The sequence below is a fragment of the Lycium barbarum genome, chromosome 7 (assembly GCF_019175385.1).
Source record: "Lycium barbarum isolate Lr01 chromosome 7, ASM1917538v2, whole genome shotgun sequence".
NCBI classification, from domain to species: Eukaryota; Viridiplantae; Streptophyta; class Magnoliopsida; order Solanales; family Solanaceae; genus Lycium; species Lycium barbarum.
Window position 1 is genome coordinate 25,827,229 of NC_083343.1, and position 13,661 is coordinate 25,840,889.

Genomic DNA, 13,661 nt, shown 5'->3' on the forward strand with positions numbered 1-13,661 from the left:
ATTACATGTATTAGATATGGATTTTGTTCACCTGAAAAGTTATTCGAGTTGCCATTTTTTCTAAAAATGTGTCAGTGTTAATATTGGTGTTATAAGTACAATACTGTATTAGGGAAATCTCATAAATTATTCGGAAGATCCTCATGAACAATCAATGAGGTAGGTATTTTTATCTATGATGAATCTTGCTCATTCAAAAATAAAACCAATTAGTAATATATATTGTTCAAATAATTATATGCCAATTAACAGTATAACTATGTTTAAGGAACTATATTGGGACACGCATGTCGCATGTGCATTGCACGCGTGTCGCACACAACATATAGTACATACAATATAAGCCATATTAATGTTGCATTCATCTGCTCAGCCCAGACACTAAATTCAAACATGAGCGTCCATCCAGAAGTCAAGTGGGCACAGAGGCCTGATGTGGTGTATCTCACTGTGATATTACCAGAGGCAAAAGATCTAAAAGTAAACTTGGAGCTAGGAGTTTTTAACTTCTGTTCTACTGGTGGGGCAGGAGACCATCTGTACAAATTGAAACTAGAGCTCTAGGATAAAGTTAATGTCGAGGAGAGCAAAATTAAATAATTACTGGCATGAGAAGTATATTTTGCATTTTCTAAAAAGCATATCCAAAATGGTGGAACAAATTATTGTGTGGAAACGGGTAAACACCACATTGTGTGAAAGTAGATTGGGACAAGTTGATAGATTGGGACAAGTGGGTGGATGAGGATGATGAACTTGCTGCTAGTCCTGGCAATATGGATATGAATGGAATGGATTTCTCAAACTTTGGTAGAATGGGAGGCAGTGATATGGCTTCAATGGTGGGTGGAATGGGTGGTGGTGATATGGCTTCAATGATGGGTGTAATGGAAGGAATGGGTGGAATAATGGCGGAATTGGTGGCATGATGGGTGGAATGAGAGGTGATATGGGGGATGAACTTGATGATAGCGACGATGAAGAGCAAGAAGTGACAAAGAATTCATCTAAAGCTATAAAGACGGTAGATGTGAACCTAAAGGAGCAGACATCAGCAGCAAGGTAGAAGCAAGGCTGCATAAGGAAGAAGAGGAAGCTCAGCCAAGCTCTTGAGTGCATAATAGTAGATATTGATGTACAGATCCATTGGCTTGCTTTCAGCTATTCACAAGAGTGACATGGTTATAAGTCGTCCCGTTCAATTCAAGAAAGTTAAGAACCTTATCGCGCATGGGCGTTTGTTGCGAGGGACAATATTATCATTTCCATGCACATGAGGTGGAAAACATACTTCTATGGTCTAAAATGTTGGGTTTTGTACTATTTTTTAAAGTTCGACTGAAAAAATATATATTAAAGCTTCATTATATAATATCATAAATATTTAAAGTAGAAAAGTAAACTGAAATTGTTCAAATACAGTAAATGCGATTTTTTTTAAAATCCAACAGAATCAGACCCTTGAATGAGGCCAAAAGTAATTGACATACCATAAAGTCATCTCACAATACATGGTTGAGATAGGGTTTACAGAGATTTTGTGGAATTTTCTGAATAAACCATTTGATGTATAGATTACGTTGTAACACTGATTGAGAAATTCAAGAATTAGAAATCCTACCATTATAATTCATGGTTAGAACTTCACCTTGAACTGCAAACATCAATGTCAAGCGCGGGATGATCTCGACAACTAAATCATCAGGAAGGGAGTGGAACATTTCCATACTCACTAATATACTATTGAGTTCCTCTACTACGTTGCCTTTTCTTGTGTCCTCAATTCGTTCAATTATTTTTTTCTATTCTACAAAGGAAGACATCAAATGTTTTACCAAAAGCGAGTCACTATTTATATTGTTGTAAAAAAACAAAACTTCATCGGAGAAATCTCTAAAGTGATTCGGAAGATCCTTATGAACAATCAATGAAGTATTTATTTTAAGTTGGATCTTACCAATTTAGAAATCAAAGTGATAAATAATATATATTATTCAAATAATATTATCGCAATTTAGAGAATAAGTACTTTTAATGAATCATTTTTGGACACGTGTGCCACACGCAATAAATAGTACAAGTGATGTAAGTCATAGGAAAAAGGAACACCCCCCCCCCCCACCCCGCAAATCTCAATTTACCATTTTAACTTTACGGGTGTTTGTATCCCGCATATTCTAGTCTGATGATACGGCTTCAATGATGGGTGGAATGGGTAGTGGTGATATGGCTTCAATGATGGGTGTAATGGAAGGAAGGGGTGGAATAATGGCGGAATGTGTGGCATGATGGGTGTAATGGGAGGTGATTTGGGGGATAAACTTTAGAAGTGACAAAGGATTCATCTAAAGCTACAAAGACGGTAGATATGAAACCTAAAGGAGCAGACATCAGCAGCAAGGTAGAAGGCAAGGCTGCATATGGAAGAAGAGGAAGCTCAGCCAAGCTCTTGAGAGTATAAATAGTAGACATTGATGTAGAGATCCATTGGCTTGCTTTCAGCTATTCACAAGAGTGACATTGTTATAAGTCGTACCGTTCAATTCAAGAAAGTAAAGAAGCTTATCGCGCATGGGCGTTTGTTGCGAGGGACAATATTACCATTTTCATCCACATGAGTTGGAAGACATACTTCTATGGTCTAAAATGTTGGGTTTTGTACTATTTCTTAAAGTTCGACTGAAAAAACATATTAAAACTGCATTATATAAGATCATAAATATTTAAAGCAGAAAAGTAAACTGAAATGGTTAAAATACAGTAAATGCTAATCTTTTAAAAATCAAACAGAATCAGACCCTTGAATGAGGCCAAAAGTAATTGACATACCATGAAGTCATCTCACAATTCATGGTTGGGATAGGGTTTACAGAGATTTTGTGGAATTTTCTGAATAAACCATTTGATGTATAGATTATGTAGTCACAATGATTGAGAAATTCAAGAATTAGAAATCCTACCATTATAATTTATGGTTAGAACTTCACCTTGAACTGCAAATATCAATGTGAAGCACGGGATGATCTCCATAACTAAATCATTAGGAAGGGAGTGGGACATTTCCATACTCACTAATATACTATTGAGTTCCTCTACTATGTTGCCTTTTCTTATGTCCTCAATTCATTTAATTATTTTTTCTACTATACAAAGGAAGACATCAAATGTTTTACCAAAAACGAGTCACTGTTTATATTGTTGTAAAAAAACAAAACTTCATCGGAGAAATCTCTAAAGTGATTCGGAAGATCCTTATGAACAATCAATGAAGTATTTATTTTAAGTTGGATCTTACCAATTTAGCAATCAAAGTGATAAATAATATATATTATTCAAATAATATTATCCCAATTTAGAGTATAAGTACTTTTAATGAATCATTTTTGGACACGTGTACCACACGTGACAAATAGTACAGGTGATATAAGTCATAGGAAAATGGCACACCCTCCGCAAAACTTGTCCGCAAAACTCAATTTAGCGTTTTAACTTTACGGGTGTTTGTACACCCCCATATTCTAGTCTGAAGCGAAACATATAACCCCTTCACGGGTGACGTGGGAAGAAAGAGTTACCAATTTATAGAAAGCGTGAGGGAGAGAAAACTATAACTAAAAATTATCCCAATTGTACATATGTCACATTCTAAGTGGATGACAATATATTATACTTAATTATACTTTCTTAATAATTTATTTTTCTATTAGTTTTTTTTCTTCTCTTTGTTATTCTTTATCCCTATCTCTCTTTCTTTCTCCAAATGTTCTGACACTTCCCTATATCCTCCAAGCCATTTTCCTTTTCTTTTTTTGCTTGCTTTTAAATAAGTTAAGCTAATGCTTATAGTATTACCCATCATAAAAGAAAGATAAAATGTATTACATATATTAGATATAGATTTTGTACGCCGGAAAAGTTATCTGAGTTGCCATTTTTTCTAAGATGTGTCAATGTTACTATTGGTGTTAAAAGTACAATACTTTATTGGGGAAATCTGTTAAATTATTCGGAAGATCCTCGTGAACAATCAATGAGGTAGATATTTTTATCTATAATGAGTCTTGCTCATTTAAAAATAAAACCAATTAGTACTATATAATGTTCAAATAATTATATACCAATTAAGAGTATAAGTATGTTTAAGGAACTATACTGGGACACCTACGTCGCATGTGAATTGCACGCGTGCCACACACAATGAAAGTACATACGATATAAGTCATATTAATGTTGGATTCATCTGCTCAACCCAGACCCTAAATTCAAACATGAGCCTCCATCCAGAAGTCAAGTGGGCACAGAGGCCTGATGTGGTGTATCTCACAGTGATATTACCTGATGCAAAAGATCCAAAAGTAAACATGGAGCTAGAAGGAGTTTTTAACCTCTCTTCTACTGGTGGGGCAGAAGACCATCTCTACGAATTAAAACTAGAGCTCTAGTATAAAGTTAATGTTGAGGAGAGCAAGCTTAAATAAGTAATGACTCGAGAAGTATATCTATATTTTTAAAAAAGTATAACTAAATTGGTGGAACAAATTAATGTGTGGAGACGGGAAAGCACCACATTATGTGAAAGTAGATTGGGACAAATGGGTGGATGAAGATGACGAACCTGATGCTGGTCCTGGAAAAATGGATATGAATGGAATGTATTTCACGAAATTTGGTGGAATGGGAGGTGGTGATATGTCTTCAATAGTGGGTTGAATGGGTGGTGTTTAGATGGATTCAATGATGGGTGTAATGGGCGGAATGGGTGGCATGATGGGTAGAATGGGTGATATGGCTTAGATGATTGGTGGAATGGGGGGTGATATGGGGGACGACTATGATGATAGCGATGATGAAGAGCAAGAAGTGACACAGGCTTCATCTAAAGCTTCAGAGAGGGTAGAAGCTAAACTTAAAGGCGTAGACATTAGCAGGAAGGCTGAAGGTGAGGCTGCATAAGGAAGAAGAAGAAGCTCAGCCAAGGTCTTTTCACGCCCCAAATATGGAGCGGCGTGACCGGCACTCGGTGCCAAACTAGGCCCGAGCGAACCACTCTAAATCTGAAACTCTGATAAGGCCTACCTCAACACAGACAATACCAATAAGCCGGTGAGGCCGTAATATATATATAGATATATATATGCTCACTATCTCGTTAGAATTGGGCACACACACCCCCAAAATATATATACACACAACTGAGAAAGACGATGAGGCTGCTATGTATGCTGTACAACCAAAAATGAGAGTCGACAAGGCTATATAACATCCTAACTACATAGAACTATCTACAGACCTCTAGGAAACACGAGTTGTAAAAAGGATAGGACAAGGTCCTGTCATACCTATATATATATATATATATATATATATATATATATATATGTCAAAATAGCATACCAAAAGGGACTTAACTTCGAACCAAGTGGAGCGCCCAGACTGCAGCGGAGTGGAAGACCTATTGAGCTGGATAGTCAGTCTGGCTACCTGAACTTGCAGGCATGAACGCAACCACCCCCATCCCCCAAGCAAAAGCGACGTCAGTACGAAACAATGTACTGAGTATGTAAGGCAATGGAATAACTGAAACTGAACTGAAAATAATACAGTCTGGAGGCCAAAGAATGCCTTGAAAATCTCACCTGACCTGTCTCATATGAAATGCAATATAAAACTATTATATATCTCACTGACCAAGTGGCTAGGCAACTGAAAATTCTCACTGACCCGTCAGCCAGTTAATCTGTCTTACTGACCCATCGGCCAGACATTCTGTCTCACTGACCCATAGGTCAGGCATTCTGTCTCACTGACCCGTAGGCCAGTCATTCTGTCTCACTGACCCGTAGGCTAGGCATTCTGTCTCACTGACCCGTAGGCCAGGCAATTTGCCTCACTAACCAAGTGGCCAGGCTAAAGAAAATGTCTCACTGACCAAGTGGCCAGGCTAAAGAAAAATACATATCTAAAAAATCAGTTTATCATGCATATGCGGAAAAACACTGATACTGTAACATGTCTCTTCTATCTTTTTATGAAGTCAAGGACATAGGGAGAGGATATGTCCCCTCAGAAAGAACAACATAACACTCGGAAACTATGCCACAATATGACAAGCTCTACTTTGACAAATCTCTAGTCATAAGGTTCGTTACACTCTTACAACATATGGAATCATGCCAAGAAAAGAAGGAACAACCTAAACATTCCTTGTCATTCTTTAACTATTTAACACTTATCCTTCTAAACTTGCAAATCTACATTCAAGATAACTCATACCAAGATCAAGCCATTGAAACTCTCTTAAGATCATACTAGACTAATAAATGAGCCAACGAAAATCGGAAAACATTTCCCCCATATTATCTACTTTCTCCAAATTCCAAAACAACTCCCAAACATCATTAACAATATCAACCATAACGAAATCAAGATACTACATGATAAAGCATATACAAATTCATCCGAAACTTCATTCAAAAATCAGTCCATAAGCCAACAACATCAACATATCTATCTACGACCTTTATGCCATGTTTTCCCTTACTTTAAACCATTAAAATCTTCAAAAGCAACGACTTAATATCAAACTCCAGATGAAAAACATACCTTATAACTTGAATAACTTCACCCCACCCAATTCACCCTAAAGCTTATCCACCACAACTTCAATTAGAAGTACGAACAAGCTCTTTCTATGAACTAGTTAAGGACTTTATGGATGGATCTTCTCTTGATTTGATTTGGAATGGTTTGGAGTGTTGGAGAAAGCTCATAGGGTTTAGATGGTTTGGTTTTGGTGAAAATATGAGCCCCAAAGTCGTTGTCTTTCTTTGATTCATCGAGATTCTTTGTTGATCTTGCAAACCCGAGGTTAATTTGATGTATGAACTCATAAATTTGATATATCTTGGTGTAAGAATATTGGATGAATGTTGTGGGAGCTAAAAATATTGGATGAATGTTGTGGGAGCTTCTAGAGAAGTGTGGAGATGAGAAATGATGAAAAATGAGGTGATTTGGGTGACTTAAGGGGTATATATAATAGTCCAATTCGGTTTGGGCTAATTGGCCGAAATTGGTGGGCCTTTTTAAGTGGCTTGTAGAATTACTGCGTAGGTTCGCAGGCTTCTGGTAGTCCGTTTTAAAATGTCTATAACTCCCTACTCTAATGTCGTTTTGATGAACGATTTGTTGCGTTGGAAATACACTCGACCAAATTCATTTTAGGCTCTTGAAACACTTCAAAACTCCTGTTATACCAGGAGATATACCTCTCTAAAATTGACCCAAAATTCTGCCAATTTTTTTCAAATTTTCAACAAACTTATTTTCTTCGATTTGGTTGATCTCGGAGTCTTCCAAAACTTTCCATACATGATATTTTCATTAATTGTACTTGATAATGGTCATGTCCTTTGGTTCCAAGGTTGTCCTTCCCGGTTATGACTTACGAGATCATAATTCATCCATTTACTTCATTGTTACGTACTTCGCATGGCTTGTACCTTTCAAAACTTCACGGGACATCTCTGATACTCCATTAATATGGTGAAATACGTGGCATGATCATACTTTGAAAGTGCGAGGTGTAACATCCTTCCCCCCTTAGAAACATTCGTCCTCGAATGTTGTAGCTTACGAGCTTGCGATGCTATCATTGATTTCCTGAAATGGTTATCTTTCTTTAGTTCTTGGTCTCCATGCTCTTATACTATGGGCTCATTAGTCTTCTTTCTTATTCTCCCAAGTCTTTGTCGAACTCATTTATTAGTCCATATCCTCATGTTTTTATGTATGTAACCGATAGTCAACTGATATCCAGCTATTGTCTTGTTCTCATTAAGGTGGTCTTGGCTCATGTTCGCTACGGCTCTCCGCTGATCTTGTGAGTATTCTTAATTGTTGTACTCTTTTTCCTTGCTCCTTATTTCTCTACTAGTAGACAAACTCTCTTGTTCAAATATGGCACCTTTCCTTGTTGGTTTCTCTGGTGCTATTTTAGATTATCCCTTTTTGTACTAGTCGACCCTATATACATACCATATCATCTCCTTTTAATTCCTTGGTTAGACTCCTTAATTCTTTACAATATCATCATAGTTCCACCTATGGTAGCGCCCAGATGATTTGCAATAGCATTTCCATGCTAGTGACTTATTATTCTCAGTGATTATTTTATTTCAGATTGTCCATCCAAACTTCTTTTCAACACCAACCTCAACACAATCCCTTATAAACGTATATATAATACTCCCTTGTAGCAAGGTTATACTCATAATATACAAATAATCATAGCTCAAGCTAATTTACGACTCAGGATATCATCAAATTCATATTTGAACTTTTCCTTCAATTTATTCTCCTCCAATCATAACATAACTACAATATAACTCATAAACATGGGACTAAGGTAAAATATTACTTAATCATAGCTCCCTTCAATACGAGTATGCTTCCCTCCTTAAGTCCTTGGTTCTCTTATACCGGTGATTATTTGAGACTTAAATTAACCTCCATTCTCTTTTGGACCCTTATCATTGTCCTTGCACCATTCTACTAGCCGTTTTCTTACGGAAATTGTTTATATGGTTTATGTCATACACTCTTACAATTGATATAATCGGCGACTTGGAATTTTACAACTTACGAGGTACTTTCTAATCTCAGGCAGTACTGCTGTCTTGCAATCCATAGGCACACTATCTTCCTTTCCTTTGAAGATCATTGAACTTCCTATAAATATTCCTCTTTTAAAGCTTTCATCTCTTCTAGTGCTGCAAGTTCTTATTAGCAGTCCCGATTGTCCCTTATACTTATTCCTGGTCAGCTTGCAAGCCCTTCTTACTCCTCATGTTACCTTTTACAGTACGTTACTGCATGTTTAGTTGTAACCAAAATTCTCCAATGTGAGTAATTCAAATCATCGCCCGGAACACAATGTATCGCGTTGACGAAACTTATTCTCTTTGATTCGCTAAACCTTCATCATCTTGTCATGCCTCCTTTTCACATTTTTCTCATAATATACTTGCATTTAGTCCATTCTCACTTTTCTTTAGCGCATTCTTGATATGTTGGTTCATCTCAAATTTTGGCTCCTTCAAGCCAATACATTTCCCTCTTTTGAACTTAGGAATATTGTAGTTTATCTTAGAACTGAATTTGTTCTTTCCCCCTTTTAAAGGATGTACTCATATACCAGTAACATTCGAGTATTAACCGTCATTGGTAGTTATCTGGCCGACCTTAGCGATCCTTCAACTTCTCTATTTCATATAATGCCGAAATTCTTTTCATCGAATGGTTAACTTATTTCCTTTTTTCCTAACTGGATTCTTATATTAAGTTAAATTTTTACACATATCGGATATAATTCAGATGCTTTCTTTATTGATCACCTCTTCCTTTCATAACTAACAGTCCCCTAAGCTAATGAATCAATGATAATACTGGAATTCGTTAGACTTCTTATGGAGTGTCCGACCTCCAGCCCTATCTTCCTTCATAACTATCTTTTCACTAATATCCTTGAGATTATTCTTGCTCTTAGTTCCCAATTTTGATTTATATCTATACTATACCATTAGAAGTTGATACTATTTACCATTCATTGCCACGACTCATCCTTTCATTAGCTTAGCTCATATTGTCCCGTAGTTCTCTTAACTACTTTTTTGCATCACAATCATGTATCATAGTCCTTCTAATATTCTACTGGTTCCTGTTCTTACCAGGAAATCTTCACGAAGTGCACCTTTTTCTTTCTCCTTGCGTCGAGTCCTCATCTTCCCTTATGATACTACAACTTGTTCGTATTTATACATACCCCCGTACATTCATCCTATTTCCTTTATGATCGAATTTCTGTACTCCTTATCATGACTCTTATCCCATGTTATCGATGTTTTGCCTCTTGGCCAGACTTGTTAGCTTATTATCCTTCCTCTTGTCCTTGATGGCTACACAACTTCCTTTTCCAATTCATTAGTCCACTTTTCTTACTTTTACCCTTAGTGTCTTTCTTGACTTCCCTTACTGATAAAACACTCTTCCCTACTTGCCATTGTACAACGTTGGCACTGGAATTCGTAGAATATTCAATTAGAAATACAAATCCTTTCTATTCCTAAGATCGCCTTTCGAGGGGGGGGGGGGGGGGCGTTTTTCTGCTTTCTAAGTGAATGTATCAATATGGCTTCATATTTATCCTCTCGGATGTACCTTAAGAGTCAAAAATCCCTTGACACTTTTCATAAAATCTAATTATTCCCTCTCAGGTTATATCTATGTGCAGCGTTATTATACTTCAATCCTGTTTATCAAGATCTGTTTCGGAATCTTCGCATTCGTCTTTTATTCCATATTGCCATACTCTATCCTTCCTGCTTACTTACTTTAGAAATTATCCGGATGGCTCTTTGCCTCTAGCGTCGCCTTAACCCTTTCTTAGAAACCTTATTTGACCCTTACTAGCAACATACTTCCCTTGATCACCCTTCTCCTCTTCTCATGACATCATAATCTTCTTACTCTTATATACACATTATTCTTCTCCCTGATATTATTACATCATGATTATCCTACTTTAACATTCGGAGAAAACAATATTAACCTGCCCTGTAGCATTTACTACCTTAACTTCAATGCCTAGCTCAATTAGCACCTTTAACACATCGTAAGATCGATCATAAGGGCACACATAATATTTAATGTGACCACTCATGAGTTATCGTTTACATTGCTTATTAATACCTCACTTACGAAATATCCCAATACAATTGAAGATTGTCCTGTTTCCTTTGTAATCGTATCTCTATTTCAAGTCCATTGTCTTATGCTATCAATGTCTGCCTTTGGCCAACCTTACTAATTTATTAGACTTCCTCTTATCGTCGATGGTTGCATAACTTCCTTTAACCAATTCATTAACGTACTTTCTCTTTAATCCTCAAGGTCCTTCTTGATTTCCTTTGCTCTTAAAGTGCTCTTTTCCCTTTGCCAGTTTATAGTATGTGCCTAGAAATCTGTAGAACATTCCACTATAAGTACAAACCCGTCATCAACCGGTCTTGATCTTATGTATATATATATGAACTTCTAGAGTAAAACTTTCCCCTTCTTGTTAACTTCCTTTCCCATATCAATATCTCCTCATTATCTCTTACTCATCGATCTATAAATTGTAATACTACATTTGAGTTCTTAATGTCAACTTTCGCTATATCTTCAATAAATCTCAATTCATCAAAATCTCGAATGCAACTCATTCAAGTTCCTTTAATTACTAATCATTTTTCCCCTCGAAGGTTCTTCCTTTAAATTAAATTGAAATCATTCTAAAACTTCTCTTTGAAAGCATCTCATAATTGTTCATTCAATCATGACTTACCAAACACCCGATTGTCACATTTTCCTTCATTCTTTCTATGTAGTATAGGCATTCAAACAATTCAAATTGTAAAACAATTTGGCAGAGTTTCCTCTATACTTCTTTCTGCCTCATTCCTACACACAGCCCAGAAAACACATCCAATGCCTCACACGGCGATCACAAATACCCATAACATCTAGCTCAAGTTCTTATATCAAAGTCTATCAATATCAATAAGGCAGGAAACATACCTTTCCGAGTAACAACTTCAATTCTCATCAATTACCTCATAGCGGCATAATCAACTACTTATCCACAATAGAAACATTTAAGGTTAGAATAAGGGACATTACATCCTATAATTTATCTCTACGACATGATCTAAGATGAGAAGGAAGGGTCAATGGTTCCTAAATTCCCTACAGCCTCTTGTTTATAAGTGTGGCGCGCTTCACACCCATAAACAAGACTCTACAGGGCACGGTCTGTAGACAACCCTAGGACAGAACTGCTCTGATACCAAGTTTGTCACGCCCCAAATCTAGAGTGGCGTGACCGGCACTCGGTACCAAACTAGGCCCAAGCGAACTATTCTAAATCTAAAACTCTGATATGGCCTACCTGGACACATATAATACCAATAAGTTGGCGAGGTCGTAATCTATATATTTATATATATATATATATATATATATATAGACACACACACCAAAAATATATATACACAACTGAGCAAGATGACGAGGCTGCTATGTATGTTGTACAACAAAAAATAAGAGCTGACATGGCTACATAACATCCCACCTACATACAACTGTCTACAGACCTCTAAGGAACACTGGCTGTGGAAAGGACATGACATGGCCCCATCATACCCATATATATGTGTGAAAATAACATACCAAAAGGGACTGCAGCTCCGAACTAAGTGGAGCGCCCTGACTGCAGCTGAGTGGAAGACCTACTGAGCCAGATCGTCTGTCTGGCTACCTGAACCTGCGGGCATGAACGCAACGTCCCCCAAGAAAAAGGGATATCAGTATGAAATAATGTACTGAGTATGTAAGGCAATGGAATAACTGAAACTGAACTGAAAATAATACAATCTGGAGGCCAAAGAATGCCTTGAAAATCTCATCTGACCTGTCTCATATGAAATGCAATATAATACTATTATATATCTCACTGACCAAGTGGCCAGGCAACTGAAAATTCTCACTGACCCGTCGGCCAGTCAATCTGTCTCACTGACCCATCGGCCAGGCATTCTGTCTCATTGACTTGTAGGCCAGGAAATCTGCCTCACTGACCAAATGGCCAGGCTAAAGAAAATGTCTCACTGACCAAGTGGCCAGGCTTAAGAAACAAATAGATCTATATCATGCAGTTGATCATGCATATGTTGAAAAACACTGATACTGTAACATGTCTCTTCTATCTCTCTATGAACTCAAGGACATAGGGATGGGATATGGCCCCCTAGGTAGAACAATATAACACTCGGAAACTATGCCACAATATGAGAAGCTCTACTTTGACAAATCTCTAGTCATAAGGTTCGTTACACTCTTACCATATATGGAATCATGCCAAGAAAAGAAAGAACAGCCTAAACATATCTTGTCATTTCTTAAATACTTAACACTTATCCTTTTAAACTTTCAAATCTACATTCAAGATAACTCATACATAGTTCAAGCCATTGAAACTCTTATAAGACCAAGCTAGATAAATAAATGAGCCAACAAAAATCGGATAGCATTTCGCCTATATTATCTGCATCCTCCAAATTCCAAAACAACTCCAAATCATCATTAACAACATCAACCATAACATAATCAAGATACTACATGACAAACATATACAAATTCGTCCGAAACTTCCTTCGAAAATCAGTCCATAAGCCAACAACATCAACATATCTATCTACGACCTTTATGCCATGTTTTCCCTTACTTTAAACCATTACAATCTTCAAAAGAAATGGCTTAATATCAAACTCAAGATGAAAAACATAACTTATAACTTGAAGAACATCACCTCACCCAATTCACCCTAAAGCTTATCCACCACAACTTCAATTAGAAGTACGAACAAGCTCCTCCCATGAACTAGTTAAGGATTTTATGGCTTGATCTTCTCTTGATTTGATTTCGAATGGTTTGGAGTGTTGGAGAAATCTAATAGGGTCTAGAAGGTTCGGTTTTGGTGAAAGTATGAGCTTAATCTTGGTGGAAGAATATTGGAACCCGAGCTTAATTTGATGTAGGAACTCATAAATTTGCTACATCTT

At 36.8% G+C, this 13,661-nt stretch overlaps 2 pseudogenes; both read left to right on the forward strand.

The window, feature by feature from the left end:
- The first annotated feature begins 393 nt into the window (after positions 1–393).
- On the forward strand, positions 394–1,066 carry LOC132601418 (uncharacterized protein OsI_027940-like; annotated as a pseudogene).
- A 3,202-nt stretch (positions 1,067–4,268) lies between these two features.
- Positions 4,269–4,953, forward strand: LOC132601419 (uncharacterized protein OsI_027940-like; annotated as a pseudogene).
- Positions 4,954–13,661: the final 8,708 nt, after the last annotated feature.